General features: G+C 44.7%; 1 protein-coding gene across 2 annotated transcripts in view; it reads right to left on the minus strand.

Annotated features, from left to right (window-relative positions):
• Nucleotides 1–17340, minus strand: part of HNF4G (hepatocyte nuclear factor 4 gamma) — a 166834-nt gene that overhangs the window by 97540 nt on the left and 51954 nt on the right. The window lies entirely within an intron of this gene.

The following is a 17340-nucleotide window of genomic DNA, read 5'->3' on the forward strand; positions in this document are numbered from 1 at the left end:
CTGAACTACCATCCACAGAAGTATAGCTTGACTTCAGCAGCAGAGCTTCTACAATATGACATCAAAGCCTGGTTGAAGCTGGTACCTTTGTAGACCCTTTAGCTACACCCCTGACAGTGCCTTCATAGCAATTCCCTTAGGCCTCCTGCACACGACCGTTGTGTGCATCCGTGGCCGTTGTTCCGTTTTCCGGGATTTTCTGCGGACCCATTGACTTTCAATGGGTCCGTTGAAAACTCGGAAAATGCACCGTTGTTCATCAGCGGCCGTGATCCGTGTTTCCTGTCCATCAAAAAATATGACCTGTCCTATTTTTTTGACGGACAACGGTTCACTGACCCATTCAAGTCAATGGGTCCGTGAAAGAACACAGATGCACAAAAGATTGGCATCCGCGTCCATGATCCGTGGCCGTAAGTTACTTTCATACAGACGGATCCGAAGATCCGTCTGCATAAAAGCTTTTTCAGAGCTGAGTTTTCACTTTGTGAAAACTCAGATCCGACAGTATATTCTAACACAGAGGTGTTTCCATAGTGATGGGGACGCTTCTAGTTAGAATATACTACGAACTGTGTACATGACTGCCCCCTGCTGCCTGGCAGCACCCGATCTCATACAGGGGGCTGTGATCCGCACAATTAACCCCTCAGGTGCCGCACCTGAGGGGTTAATTGTGCATATCATAGCCCCCTATAAGAGATCAGGGGCTGCAAGGCAGCAGGGGGCAGGCCCCCCTCCCTCCCCAGTTTTAATTTCATTGGTGGCCAGTGCGGTTCCCCCGGCCCCCCTCCCTCCCTCTATTGTATTAGTTTCATTGGAGGCACAGTGTGCGGCCTCCCCTCTCCCCTCCCCCTGATCATTGGTGGCAGCGGAGAGTTCCAATCGGAGTCCCAGTTTAATCGCTGGGGCTCCGATCGGTAACCATGGCAACCGGACGCTACTGCAGTCCTGGTTGCCATGGTTACTTAGCAATATTAGAAGCATCATACTTACCTGCTGCGCTGTCTGTGACCGGCCGGGAGCTCCTCCTACTGGTAAGTGACAAATCATTAAGCAATGCACCGCACAGACCTGTCACTTACCAGTAGGAGGAGCTCCCGGCCAGTCACAGACAGCGCAGCAGGTAAGAGGGAGGGAGGGGGGGCTGCACACTGGTTACCAATGAAACTAATACAATAGAGGGAGGGAGGGGGGCCGAGGGGATCTGCCCCCGCTGCCTGGCAGCCCCTGATCTCTTACAGGGGACTATGATACGCACAATTAACCCCCCTCAGGTGCTGAACCTGAGGGGTTAATTGTGCGGATCACAGCCCCCTGTAAGAGATCGGGTGCTGCCAGGCAGCAGGGGGCAGTCATGTACACAGTTCTTAGTATATTCTAACTTGAAGCGTCCCCATCACCATGGGAACGCCTCTGTGTTAGAATATACTGTCGGATCTGAGTTTCACGATCTAACTCATATCCGACAGTATATTCTAACATAGAGGCGTTCCCATGGTGATGGGGACGCTTCAAGTTAAAATATACCATCGGATTGGAGAAAACTCAGATCCGATGGTATAATAGGGACTCCTGACTTAACATTGAAAGTCAATGGGGGACGGATGCGTTTGCAACTGCACCATATTGTGTCAACGTCAAACGGATCCGTCCCCATTAACTTGCATTGTAAGTCAGGACGGATCCGTTTGGCTCCGCACGGCCAGGCGGACACCAAAACAATTTTTTCTTCATGTCCGTGGATCCTCCAAAAATCAAGGAAGACCCACGGAAGAAAAAACGGACACGGATCACGGACCTACGGACCCCGTTTTTGCGGACCTAAAAAAAAAAAAACGGTCGTGTGCATGAGGCCTTATAAAGAGCTCCTAGCCTATAGCAATTGGAAAAAGTTTTTAACAGTAGAAATCAATTTCTGAAGTTATTACCCGAAGTCTCGCGAGACTTCACAAAGTAATAACTTTGGCTCATCTGAGCCAATACATTCTAAGGCTACTTTCACACTAGCGTTCAGAGCGGATCCGTCTGAGACGGATCCGCTCATATAATGCAGACGGAGGCTCCGTTCAGAACGGATCCGTCTGCATTATATTGAAAAAAAAATTCTAAGTGTGAAAGTAGCCTGAGCGGATCCGTCCAGACTTTTACATTGAAAGTCAATGGGGGACGGATCCGTTTGAAGATTGAGCCATAGTGTGTCATCTTCAAACGGATCCGTCCCCATTGACTTACATTGTAAGTCTGGACGGATCCGCATGCCTCCGCACAGGCAGGCGGACACCCGAACGCTGCAAGCAGCGTTCAGGTGTCCGCCTGTCCGTGCGGAGCGGAGGCTGAACGCTGCCAGACTGATGCATTCTGAGCGGATCTGCGTCCACTCAGAATGCATTAGTGCTGGACGGATGCGTTCGGGGCCGCGTGTGAGCCCCTTCAAACGGAGCTCACAAGCGGAACACCGAACGCAAGTATGAAAGTAGTCTAATACTGTATGGAGCGCTCACTCCGTACAGTATTCTAATAAAGTTTTATGCAAATCGATTTCAGCTGTTTCATCCAAAGTCGATTCGCTCATCCCTAATAGCAATACATATAACAGGCACAGCATATGTACTTGAAATGTTAGTATAAGGGTCCAGATTATGCACGGTTCTGCTTCACAGATTTTCGTAAGGAAAACCCACAGAGTATTCCAGTACCAGCAAACTAAATGAGGTTTGCCAAATATGCAGATTGTGCGGATTTTACCCTTTGCGATGTAAAAGAAAAATGCCAAAAAATCATCAAGTAACACGTGTGGATTTTGGTGCAGATTCGGTGTGGAAGTGCAGAGAAATTGGTACGAAAATCTGTACGGAAATTCTGTTGGTCAATCAGCACCTGCATGCAGGTAGCCTTAGGCCTCATGGAAACGGCCGTTGAATGGGTCTCAATCCGTCCCGGGCCCGCTGCACGGACCTTATCTGTGCATTGGGGACCACAAATTGCGCTGCTAATTAGGTCCCCAATGCACGGAACGGCCGTATACATGAGGCCTTATGCTGTAAGGTGTAAGGTGTGCTGTTTATTCTGCACTGTGCCCTTAAATGATTATAGATCTGTTACTGCACTGTATTATTAGAATATCACACGGTTCTAACTATTATTAACGCATTTATATGCCTGTCTTTAAAGGGGATGTGTCACTTCACAAACGTCATTTCATGCAGACAGAGTTAATACAAGCCACTTCCTAATGTATTGTGATTATCCATATTGCCTCCTTTTTCTGACTTGTTTTATTTTTCCATCACGTTATACACGGGGGTGCACCTAGCCTTTCTGCTGCCTAAGACGAAAACTGAAATAGTAACAATGTCCCTCATTTTGCCCCAAGTTGTAATAATGTCCTCATAGTGCCCCCAGTAGTAATAATTCCCCCTATAATGTGTGCCAATACAAAAAAATACCCCCTTATAATGTGTGCCAGTACAAAAAATGACCCCTTATAATTTTTCTCCAGTAAAATAATGCCACCTTGCAATGTGCTCCAGCCAAAAATGCTCTCTTATAACGTGTTCCAGTACAAAAAAAAATCACATTTTAGTGCCCCCTGTAGAACATATGTCCCCATAGGGGCCACCTTAGAACGTGTGGCAGTACAAAAATACTCCCTTATAATGTGCATTAGTGCAAAAAACGACCCCCTTTTAGTGCCCCCAGTAGAACAGATGTCCCCATAGTGTCCCCATCATAATGTGTGCCTGTACAAAAATGCTCCTTTTTACTGCTACAATGTCCCCATAGTGCTTTCTCCAGTAACAAAATGATGACCCCCACCCCATTGTGGCCCAACAGCATGCTGCCAAATAAAAATAATAAACTCAAATACTTACCTCCATTCTGCTGACCTCTTCTAGTCTGTGCCCTGGCCTTCATGCAGCCCGGCTCAGGCAGCGCGATAATGATGACACCGGCCTCTGATAGGCTACAGGAAATAGGGCTAAAGCCGATTAGAGGAAACGGTGGGCCATGGAGACCTCACTCCTGTGCCCTGTTGCGGAATTTAACTGTATTGCTACCCCGTGTGCAGCGATGCAGTTAAAAATGTAGAGATGAGCGTTTCCACAATGTAAGCGCTTATTGCCCATGGCCCTTCCACTGCCCCCTCTTGCCCCCTACATGATGCTGCCTGAGGCAATCGCCTCACCTCATTGGTGGTGTGCCCCTGATTATACACTGCTCATTTCCAGGGGTTACGACCACCCTGGAATCCAGCAGAGGTGGACCATACTTGCACACTATAAAGGAAAAGTGCTGACCTCTCTGGTGATCTGGACCACAGGAGTGTGCATAGCTTTCCTATAGTGTGCAAGCACGGCCACCACTGCTGGATTGCAGGGTGGTCGTAACTACTGGAAATGAGCAGTGTATAATGTGGTGGAACAATGAATCCAGCCAGCAAAGGAGGCAATATGGATAATGACAGTACATTAGTAAGTGCCTTGTATTAACTTTCTCTACATGATAAATGCCACTTGTTAAAGGGAGACAAATCCTTCAACCCTCTCTTTGTTTCAGCAAAGGAGTGATGCTGACTGCATGCTGCTTTATATGTAGCCAGGTGGTGGCTCTCTCGGGTACAAATAGGAGAAGGTGTAGCCTGTACTAGAGGACACTAGAGGTGAGAAACTGCTTCCTAGAGGAAGGGTATGTAATAGTTCAGGAAACATCTGCAGGGTATGCTGGTGCCAAGCTGTGTGGGGCGTACGCCCCGGCTCTGCGAAAACCCCTAAGGCCCCCTGCACACGAACGTGTGCGTCCCGTGGTCATGGTGCGGCCCGCAAAATGCGGGCCGCAATGCACGAGCACAGTCCGAGGGGCAGCCGCATCGGATTGCGGACCCATTCACTTGAATAGGTCCACGATCCGGCTGTTCCGCAAAAAGATAGGACATGTTCTATCTTTTTGCGGAACAGAAGTACGGGAGGAAACCCCACGGAAGCACTCCGTAGGGTTCCGTTCCATGCTTCCATTCCGTACCATTCCGCATCTCCGGATCTGCAGACCCAATCAAGTGAATGGGTCTGCATCCGTGATGCGGAATGCCCACGGAACAGCACCCGTGTATTGCGGATTGGCAAATGCGGTCCGCAATACGGCAACGGGAAGCACACGTTCGTGTGCAGGGGGCCTTAAGCAGGATTGTTGAATGACAAAGGTGAAGTTGTCTAATCTCTCACTGTCAAGTGGGTGAGTATGCACACTAAAGACTGCCACAAAAGTGGTCAGGTCAGGAAAAAAGCAATCTGGGCACAGTGTGTGTAGTGTGTGCCGTGAGATGCTTGAATATGGGCTGCCAGAAATATACTGTATGTATAGCCACTAGGGGCAGCCATCCCCACCACCTTTGTTCCACTGTTATTACAGGGTGGCCCACGAAAAAAGTAGCTCTCCTCCAATATCTCCAAATCAAACTTCCTAATAGTAAATCTGTCTTAGTTGTCCATAGCAACCAATCAGAGCTCAGCTTTCAGTTCCTTCAGGGCTCTGAAAATTTAAAGCTGAGCTCTGACTGGTTGCTATGGACAATTAAGACAGATTTACTATTAGGAAGTTTGATTTGGAGATATTGGAGACGGGCTACTTTTTCATGGCCATCCTGTGTATTATGGATCTGTACAGGTACAGTTATAGCAACCTTCAAATTTACATTGGACAAGATCCGTTCATGAGAACCACACAGCTGGAAACTGTATATAAAATGTATTTGCAAGCCTGTTTGCCTCAGAGTGATGCCTCTTTCACACGAACGTGTGCGCTCCGTGGCCGTATTGCAGACCGCATTTGCGAATCTGCAATACACGGGCACCGTTCCGTGTGCATTCCGCATCACGGATGCGGACCCATTCACTTCAATGGGTCCGCAAATCCGGAGATGCGGAATGGTGCGGAACGGAAGCACTGAACGGAACAATACGGAAGCACTATGCAGTGCTTCCGTGGGGTTTCGTCCCATACTTCCGTTCCGCAAAAAGATAGAACATGTCCTATCTTTTTGCGGAATGGCCGGATCGCGGACCCGTTAAAGTTAATGGGTCAGCGATCCGCTACGGCTGCCCCACGATGGGTGTTCGTGCATTGCATCCCGCAATTATGGGCCACGGGGCGCACATGTTCGTGTGCAAGAGGCCTAAGATGTAGTTTGAGCTTCTGCATTTGCATTCTGCAAGTTTGTTTGCTGCCAGTTATTTCTGCTGTGTCATCTGACAAATTGGTGCTGTAAGTAGGGTCAACCAGGAGGATGTGCAGCCCCCATCTTGGAGAGAGCTGAGAGATAGTATGCCATCTGAGGAGACTGTGACCCAAGACTGTGCTGCAAAAACTATGGCAGCAGGGTGTGGAAAAGAGAGCCCACAGAGTCACAGACCTCAGCAAAAGTGACCTGACCTAGCAGATGATATACTGGTCAAGATGGAGGCCTGCTATACTTCAAAGCCAACCATGGGATACTTACGAGGACGATTCAACTCTGGGCGGAGTTCAAGTACTTTATTTATATAGCACTGTGCTTTACCGACACTAGCATCAGGCTCTCGCCTACGGGGCTCACAATCTAAGTTCCCTATCAGTATGTCTTTGGAGTGTGGGAGGTAACCGGACTACCCGGAGGAAACCCACACAAACACGGGGAGAACATACAAACTCTGTGCAGATGTTGTCTTTGGTCATATTCGAACCTAGGACCCCGGCCTTAACCATTAAGCCATCGTGCTGCCCATCAAAACTGAGCACAGCACCAGCAATCTAGATCCAGGGAGCTGTGAGTCCATTTTCCTAGGGAAATGACTGGTAAAAGGGATTGTATTATAGTGGACTGCACCATTAATGTGTGTCCAGTCAATTGAAACCAGCACAAGTAAAAGGTGCAAAGGTGCCAGTTGGTAAATGTGCAAACGCATTAGTGTGGAGGCACGAAGCTCTTTATAGGGGAAAATAGCATAACTAATATAGGAAAAATGTTGCAGACAGTGGTGAGACAGTAGTTGTTTAGACAGTGGGGTCCATAAGAACCATCTGAGAGAGAGGTGAGCATGAGCCATCAAGGAGGGACTGGAAATAGCTGCTGCTTGTCATGGGGCACCACAGGAGGCTTCCAATGACAGTAGGAGATCTGGAAGGTGCCGTGTGGAATGAGTATTGCCATTAAGAAACTATAAAGAACTGTCTGTACTGCGGTGACAGCTTATGACTGACGGCGGGGTAAATGAAAATTGCCCTGTGCACCGTGCAGACTTGTGACACCGGCACCGGCAAGTGTAACCCACAAGCTTTGTGCAAGAGTTTCATTGGGCTTCTTGTTCAATGCCATCCTCATGCAGGCGGTTAGCATCATATTGTCCTTCTCAACACCCCTGTTTGGGTCATATTTCAGTGTTATGAGTTGGTATGACAAACTATGTGGTGCCACCTACTGGATAATACTGGTGAAACTCGAAAAATTAGAATATCGTGCAAAGTTCAGTTATTTCAGTTATGCAACTTAAAAGGTGAAACTAACATATGAGAGAGACTCATTACATGCAAAGCGAGATATTTCAGGCCTTTATTCGTTATAATTTGGATGATTATGGCTTACAGCTTATGAAACCCCAAAGTCACAATCTCAGGTCCCCTTTGCTCAGGGGGTATGGATTAATTAGCTGACTAGAGTGTGACACTGAGCCTAGAATATTGAACCTTTTCACAAAATTCTAATTTTAAGCTGCATTAATGCAATTCCTTTTAAGTTGTATTACTGAAATAAATGAACTTTTGCACGATATTCAAATTTTTCGAGTTTCACCTGTAAATAATATGCATTGTGTTTCCAAGAAAGGATCAGCACTGCAGCAATGTGAGCTGATACAAGCTACAAAGGGTCCCAGCTATCATCTGTGTATGGTGTAACACTACTGTACTGGATGTCTCCAAGCAATCATTATGTGCTGTACCATAACAATTAACACTAAAAACGGACAAGTCAAAATGATAAAGTCCTATATGACAGAACAATCAGTAACCATGTTCATACATCCATCCTGAGCTTAGTGCTGAACAGTTTGTTACCTTTTCTTGTTTAAGTGGGTGTTTTATTATGTATAATATGTAATTATCAGGATTGTTTTATTTATTTTTTGCATGTACTGTAAGGGCCCTTTCATATGACAGAATTTGCTGGAGGCCACATGGTGTCTGCCTCACATTGTTTTTAATGGTAGGCAGTGCTACAGTTCCTGGACCAGCGGGTTGAAGCTGTGCCAATAAGGGACATGTGTGGACAGCTACCACTTGGAGCAGTAGCTATGGGTGTCCATGTGATGACCGCAGTGACGTCACCAAAGGTCCTTTTTCTCTCAGGTCCTCAAAGAAGAAGAAAGAAGACAAGCCGGGCTGCGCGAACAAGTGGATGAGGTGAGTAAAAATTTTTTTTTTAACCCCTCCATCACTATTTTACCAAGCATTCTGTATTAAGAATGCTATTATTTTCCCTTATAACCATGTTAATAAACATCGGGTCCCCATCCCGATCGTCTCCTAGCAACCATGCTTGAAAATCGCACTGCATCCGTACTTGCTTGCGATTTTAACGCAGCCCCATTCACTTCTATGGGTCCTGCATTGCGTGAAAAACGCACATTATAGAGCATGCTGCGATTTTCACGCAATGGACAAGTGATGCGTGAAAATCGCCGCTCATCTGCACAGCCCTATTGACCTTCACTAAGGTTCCTTTCACACGGGCGAGAATTCTGTGCGGGTGCAATGCGTTCACCTCACGCATTGCACCCGCACAGAATTCTCGCCCGTGTGAAAGGAGCCTTAGTGAAGAGAGGAAGCACAGTTATGAGCTCCTACTCATAAGAAAGATTCTCCAAAGAGAATAACAGGTAAGGACAGTAAGGAATCAGACAGCAGGGTGACCAGCTGAGACAAGCATTTAAAGACACTACTGTGAGGTGAGGGGTTATGGCTAAGACACCCATCACCCAGGATAATACTAGGCCAATACAATACAAGTGCTAAATTGCAGCCATCCAACCTGCCTCCATATTCCTTAATTGTGCCAGAAAATTGCACTTAAAATCTGCCGCTATTGAATGTACCTGCACTTAGTAAAAGAGACGGTTATATGTTCATTTCTGAATTATTAGTTTGATATCAATAGGAAAGAAGCTAAAAATGAGTAGCAGTGGCTCCATCAACTAATATATCCAGTAGGAGAGGAATGGGTTTCTCAAGGTAGTAGTGAGTGCAGAACCCATTTACAATAATAACAATGACATACTGTAAAAGCAGTCAAAAGACTGAAAACAGGTATAACATAGACTCATTCTTACATTTGCTTAAGGTGTATTATAACAGCAACTAGACAATGTTGGAGAAGAACTGAGCTCTGACATCTTTTCTTCCCTAGAGCTGTTCCCATTCGTGATCAGCTGAGATGGGTCACCACAGGGATCAGTGTTTGGCTGAGTGTGCTTGCTTTGTGTTGAGAGGGAAGAGGAAGCAGAAACTGAGGGGGACCTAGACAGGGTCACAACAGGTGCAGCAGAGGGTCAAAGGGGTGAGCATGGGAGAACTTGAACTTGGGCAATATGATAATTAGTAATGAGTGAAGTTGTAAAAAATTTGATTTGGCTGCTTTGTCAAATCTCACAAAGAAATTTAATTTGTGACGAGTTACTTCGTCACAAAGCGTATTCCTTTACATGTTGCGGGCACAATGACAGGGTACGGCGATCATGTCGTGGCATCTGAAATTAAAATTATGGCCTTTCAGGGGTTAATCCGGTTTAACACAAAAAAAAAACATACTTACCTTATCCAACTGCTCGCAGAGAGGCCGTCGTGGAGCTCTTTATTGAAGATACCACGTGAAATCTGGAGATTTTGCGTGTTATCTTCAATCAAACGGCGGCCTCTATTCGAGCAAATTGATCAAATGAGTATGTTTTAGGTTTTTTTGTGCTGCCATTTCAGGAAAAATAGATTCGTAACAAATTCAGCTTTATGGCAAATCACATTTTTCCTGCAATTCGGATCAAAGTCAATGTGTTTGGCTTCGATTCGCTCAACACTAATGACAATGATCTGAAACAGACGCAATCCGTATCTGAAGCTATTCAATGCCCTTTAACTGTATTTCATTCATAGATTCTGACTGAATAGCAACCCCATAAACAGTGACATATGAAAAACTGAAAAATCTGGACAGTGTACATACTAACTTACATACCTACTTTTTTTAAACCTTTTAACATGTATTTAAACTTTTCAACATATCACTTAATGTGGCACTTTAGAAAACAATGCTGATGTGCCTTTAACACTGGTGGAAGCATCAACTGGTCGTACTGTATGTTTTCCCTAGGAAAATATAGTAGTAAATGCTGGCCATCCTAATGAATGTCCAACCATGTATTTCATGAAAACAGTAAGTCCACCAGAAGGGGAGCTGCTCTTTGTCAGCAGTTTCATTCTAAAGCTTATAGCCCGGACCTGAGCAGGGACTTCCCTATGACATCCATATAACTTAAGTAGTATACTTGACAACTCTTGAAAAACGAGGAGGCCAGCTGGATGTCATCAGACACAGCCATGATCAAGGCATGGTCTGAAAAACAGGATCTGTACATGTTTGGAGAAAAAAAAGAGAAAGAAAGTGCCGCCATAACTCTTGGAGATCAATGATAATAATTTTCAATATTTTCTTGTTATCTATAAGGGAACAATAGAGCCCTGGCTGTATGTGACTACGTGCAAATTACCGTACATGGAAATGAGTACATAGACATTACATTTATGTTCCAGTTAAACCACACTACTTGATTGAAGAGACATTATACGGTAGAATACTAAGTGCAAGTTTGTAAGTGTGATTTGATATAGTCATATTCTGAGTTTTTTCCATTATGGAACAATTCTCATTTTTTTTTATAATAATTTACTTATTTATTTCAGTGTGCACCTTGTGCATGGATGACAGCCATGTTAATGATGTGAAAATAAGAAATGCCAAATAATATAGCACATCCAAGTAACACTTCAAGCATTAATATTGTGATCTCCGTGTGTAAGAAGGCATCTTGTAAAATGCAATTGGTGTAAGTAAAAGTGGTGATGGCTCAGCATGAAACAATCCCCAGACTACTGGGATGGAATGTGCTCTTTTCTTGGTTGATAAAATAAAAAAAGATAGAATCAGCTAAATTGCCCTTGTTTTTCCACATGGGGGTCTCTCTTGAATAGCAAAATATTTGAGTTTGTTAAAATGCAAATTTTGGGGGGGAAATTCTGGATGAATTCCATATTGATAGAACTGACTTGCTTATCTCTGGTATGTATAATTATACATATATCCTTCTGCTTTATAGATCAATTTTCCCCTATTTTGTTTAGTTTTTAGTGGTAGCCTGAAATAGTTCAGTGAATTTTTATAATAAGATTTGTATTGATTGCAAACATTGCATATAAGGGTAGGTTCACACTAGCGTTAGGGATTCTGTTATGGCTTTCCGTCGTAACATGGTTATAATGGAAAATAACGGAATCCATAAGACGGAAGGACGGATCCGTTCTTCTGCCCATAGACTTGTATTATGACGGAATACAAAATGGAAGCCTTTAAAAGGCATTCTGTTTACTTTCCGCCCTAATAGAAGTCTATGGGAAAGCATAACAGATCTGTCTGTATCCCATTATGCAAGACGGAAAACAAAGACTTTGTTTTCCGTCTTGCATATTGGGACCCAGACGGATCCGTTATGCTTTCCCATAGACTTCTATTAGGACGGAAAGCAAATGGAATGCCTTTTAAAGGATTCTGTTTTGCATTCTGTCTGGGCATTCTGTTATTTTCTGTTATAACCTTGTTATAAAGGAAAGCCAACGGAATCCTTAACGCTAGTGTGAACCCACCCTAACCCTGCTATTGATGCATTACTGCATCAGACCAACAAAAATTGCATCCTTATACGTACCTGTGCTTGTAAACATATAATTCAAATACATTTTGCAAAAAGTGCATAAGTACCAGAGTACAGTAAATTGTCGATGCCAATGTGCAGTGTTTTTATAGAAGGGGGTGGATATCTAATTACGCCTCTGTATTTAAATGACAAAAAACACTCTTACAATTTTTCTAGTACCATTTAATAATCTATATACCAAACCCATGACATTTTATTTATAGGCCTCATAATAAATTGTCTAGAAACAAAATGAGTGCAAAACAATGATGAAGGCCTTGTCATCCAGGTGAAATAATGTGGGAAGTAGAAGCAGTAGCAGCACCAGCCATCCGGCTAGTAGTAGCAGTAGCAGGCCACCGTTTTCCCTGGCTTCTGATAGGTGCCACATTATTATTGAGGACAAAGAAGATGAAATTGGGGACTGAAGGACTCACTCGTCCTCTCTGTCACATCAGAATGATGTGGATGTCACGTCTCACTGGATGGCACAGCCAGCACAGCAATACTGCTGGCGTCTGAAAGCTCCAAAAACAAAGCTCCTCACAGTACAGAGCTTTGTTATTAGGGAGGAGGCTGCTGATTTGCCAGTATCAGCAAGCTGCCGTGCCATTGGCTGTTCCTCTCACACACCCCTTCTCCCGAGTAGCTTACTTTTCAGTTATTATGAATACGGGGAGCATGTACCACGGCCAACTGCTCATGAAGTGCCAGGGACAGCATGGCGGGAACAGAGCCTCTGCTGAGCATGGACCATGTGCCCAGTTGATGTGACACAAGAAGTCCCAGTGTACCCTGCAGGCTTCTATCTGCTGCTGGGAGCTCAATGTGGAGGTTTATGAATGGAAAAATGAATAGCCAAGACAGAGGCTAAACAAAACCCTGCTTCTGACCCTTATGTTAAAACATAACTTTCATTTGATTGCTCTGATACCTAAACACCTAAAGGAGAATTTTTAAAAAAAAAAACTGCTGTTTCTCATAAACATATGTTGATAGTAGTGTTAATAGTGTCTCAAGGGTCTAAAGAAGCAGGTACCCTACTTTTATAGTCCTTTGAGACTCTATTACCACTACCATCAACATAAGGTCATCTAGAGAAATAGCTGGAGGAGCAGGCGGGAGAGCAGTAGCCATAAAGCAATCTGATGATTACTGGATAGCCATCCGTTTAGACTATTGATATCTAAGTAAATATGGGAATGTTTTTCTGTTGCTGAAAGGGAGGAGAAATTGCTTTATTACCAGGATACACTGGGTTCTCAGCTTGCTGTAGCTTTTGACAAGCAGACACCTGCGTGTCTGACCAGGAGGCCTCTCTCCGCTCCTCGCAGAGTGACTTACTTTCTGCCATCTCTGTGACCACAAGCAGCAGAAACCACAGCAGCCAGTTCAGCATCATCAACATGATGGAGAAATTTTCCATGTACTGTTCCAGGCTGACGCAAATCAGCAAACAAGATGTACCACCTGAACACCCAGGTTAGGTCCTACCTGGACTCTAGCCTTTCGTGGCACCTACCACGTTCCCTGACCCCACCGTAACTGACCCAGTGTTCTCTCTCTACTCTCTTGTCCAGCCTCCAGTGTCATCTCAGAAAAGGTTTTTTGAGAGCATCTGGTGGCATTGTGACATCCAAATAAAGTTGTCCTCAGTCAGTGTACAAAACATCACTTTTGTCAAGATGAACACGACATGGATCTGTGAGGATTTTCTCATATCTCCAGCTAAGACCGATAAATAGATCTGCCCTAGTTGACTGTGCCCCATTATGCCATTGCAGCTGTCTGCCAGGCTACCGTCATGTTTTGTACTGTACTATATGGCTTCTGCTTTCATCATCATTGCCACTGTCCCTGCCTACCTTCCTACCATCATGGTCTTTAATGTATGGCTCTTGCTGCCTCCAACGCTGCTGCTACTCCCTGCTGAAAATGTCCTTACTGCCACTTTGATTACTCCTACTGCTATTACCATTAGGCCTCATGCACACGACCGTTGTGTGCATCCGTGGCCGTTGTGCCGTTTTCCGTTTTTTTTCGCGGACCCATTGACTTTCAATGGGTCCGTGGAAAAATCGGAAAATGCACCGTTTTGCAGCTGAGGCCGTGATCCGTGTATCCTGTCCGTCAAAAAAATATGACCTGTCCTATTTTTTTGACGGACAACGGTTCACGGACCCATTCAAGTCAATGGGTCCGTGAAAGAACACGGATGCACACAAGATTGGCATCCGTGTCCGTGATCCGTGGCCGTAGGTTGCTTTCATACAGACGGATCCGAAGATCCGTCTGCATAAAAGCTTTTTCTGATCTAAGTTTTCACTTCGCGAAAACTCATATCCGACAGTATATTCTAACACAGAAGCGTTCCCATGGTGATGGGGACGCTTCTAGTTAGAATACACTACAAACTTTGTACAAGACTGCCCCCTGCTGCCTGGCAGCACCCGATCTCTTACAGGGGGTAATGATAGCACAATTACCTGCTTGCTGCTGCGATGTCTGTGAACGGCTGGGAGCTCCTCCTACTGGTAAGTGACAGTTCTTTAGCAATGCGCCGCACAGACCTTTCACTTACCAGTAGGTGGAGCTCCCGGCCGGACACAGACATCGCAGCAGCAAGCAGGTAACTATGAGTCTTCTACTATTGTACTATTGCTAAGTAACCATGGCAACCAGGACTGCAGTAGCATCCTGGTTGCCATGGTTACCGATCGGAGCCCCAGCGATTAAACTGGGACTCCGATCGGAACTCCGCTGCCACCAATGATGGGGGGGGGAAATGGGAGGCCGCACACTGCCACCAATGTTGTTACTGCTATAGAGGGAGGGGGGGCCGATGGTGGGCGCACACTGTGCCACCAACGATTTATTACAATAGAGGGAGGGAGGGGGGGCAATGGTGGGCGCACACTGTGCCACCAACAATTTATTACAATAGAGGGAGGGAGGGGGGGGGGCGATGGTGGGCGCACACTGTGCCACCAACGATTTCAAACATTAGAGGGAGGAAGGGGGGGCCCGATGGGGGGCGCACACTGTGCCACCAACGATATTCAAACTGGGGAGGGGGGGTCTGCCCCCTGCTGCCTGGCAGCCCTGATCTCTTACAGGGGAATATGATAGTACAATTAACCCCTTTAGGTGCCGCACCTGAAGGGGTTAATTGTGCTATCATATCCCCCTGTAAGAGATCGGGTGCTGCCAGGCAGCAGGGGGCAGTCTTGTACAAAGTTTGTAGTGTATTCTAACTAGAAGCGTCCCCATCACCATGGGAACGCCTCTGTGTTAGAATATACTGTCGAATCTGAGTTTCACGAAGTAGCTCATATCCGACAGTATATTCTAACATAGAGGCGTTCCCATGGTGATGGGGACGCTTCAAGTTAAAATATACCATCGGATTGGAGAAAACTCCAATCCGATGGTATAAAAGAACTCCAGACTTTACATTGAAAGTCAATGGGGACGGATCCGTTTGAAATGGCACCATATTGTGTCAACATCAAACGGATCCGTCCCCATTGACTTGCATTGTAATTCAGGACGGATCCGTTTGGCTCCGCATGGCCAGGCGGACACCAAAACGACTTTTTTTTCATGTCCGTGGATCCTCCAAAAATCAAGGAAGACCCACGGACGAAAAAACGGTCACGGATCACGGACCTACGGACCCTGTTTTTGCGGACCGTGAAAATAAACTGTCGTGTGCATGAGGCCTTACCGCTACACAGCCATCACTACTACTACTATCTCTAAACAGCCACACACAAATGGAACTTTTCTGTTCCATCCTGCAGCCACATGCCACTATTACCCTACCCTTTCCACATCCACATTGTACTGCTTCCAAATAAAAGGTAGAATTTTCCAGGCTTGTTTAGAACAAGCCTCTGTTTCTTCTGACAAATAATACTTGTGTGTATAAATAAGAGCAGACATTCTGCCCCAGTTAAAGGATAACTTTTAGATGTTTGTGCAGCACAAGTTACTTTTTTTTCTGATACGTGTAGAAGTATAAGCAGGTGTTCTGCTCTGGTTACGGCATAATTTTTTAATACTTACTTCTGACATTAACATGTGTATGTGTGTATAAACAGGGGCAGGGATCTGCCCTCATTAAAGCATGATTTTTGGATGCTTGGTCCCAACAATCCACTGTTTATTTCCCATAACACTGTGTGTGTTTAAACACCATCTGTCCCTGATATGGGATCATTTTTGGAAGCTTTCTAATATGAAAAAGCATAACACATGACAGTGCCGAGTGTTTTTAAACTACTGTATATACTGTATGTTAGTGTCAATCTGACATTATTTGCTATTGCTGTCATTGCATTCAAGAGCTTAGGGAGATAGAGGAGAGAAAGAGAAAAAGTGTGTGAGTGACCTCAGAGAGTTATATTAATATTTTCAGCCCATTTGGAGCATATTTGTTTTCTGTAGAATTGATTCCTCTAAGGGGCCCCCTGCTTCAGTCCCCACAGATCTTTCAACAGAAAGGAACTCCAGAGTGGGGTATTCCCAAGTTCCCAAGCATGATCACGATGCTTAGTGAAACCCTGCGTATACAAGTCTAATTTAGACTATTTTTGAAATGTTTGTGTGGGGATTTGAACTCACAACCATCTACATTAAAGGCAAGAACCTTAACCACTAGGCTATAGAGCTCAGTGCTAAGTCATTGCTGACTTCTAGAGAAACTTCTATGAGGTTTTTAATACATGAAAAACTTCTATGAGGTTTTTCAGCAATGATTTAGATATAGCCCAGTGGTTAAGGTTCTTGCCTTTAATGTAGATGGTTGTGCGTTCAAATCCCCACACAAACATTTTTAAAAATAAAGGCTAAATACATGGGGTGTACCCAACTGTGAAAACTTAGATTTTATAAAAAAAAAAAAAAAAGGAGCAAAACATAAAATATGACTAAATAACACCCATGTTAACCTATATCAACCTTTTTAACTTGTGTAATCAGTATTTTTTGTTGGGACATGTGGCAACCCTAAGAGCACCCCCGGTCAGGACATCGATAGACCCGCTCACTGCAGTAAGCTAAGCCTCATCAGGACTCACTTCGTAAAAAATATTTTTTTTCTTTTGATCGCGATATTATGACCCTCATAAATTTTTTATAGTTATGTCTACGGATATATGTGGGGGCTCATTTTTTGCAGAATGATTTGTCGTTTTTGACAATACCATTTTGGGGTGCGTATGACTTGATCACTTTTTATTAAATTTCCTTGGGAGTTAAAATGATGAAAAAAACACAAATCTGCCTTGTAAAAAAAAAAAAAATCTGTTACAACAGAAAGCCTAGTACAGGCTGCGGCTTATTTATA

The sequence above is a fragment of the Bufo gargarizans genome, chromosome 5 (genome assembly GCF_014858855.1).
Source record: "Bufo gargarizans isolate SCDJY-AF-19 chromosome 5, ASM1485885v1, whole genome shotgun sequence".
Lineage (NCBI taxonomy): Eukaryota > Metazoa > Chordata > Amphibia > Anura > Bufonidae > Bufo > Bufo gargarizans.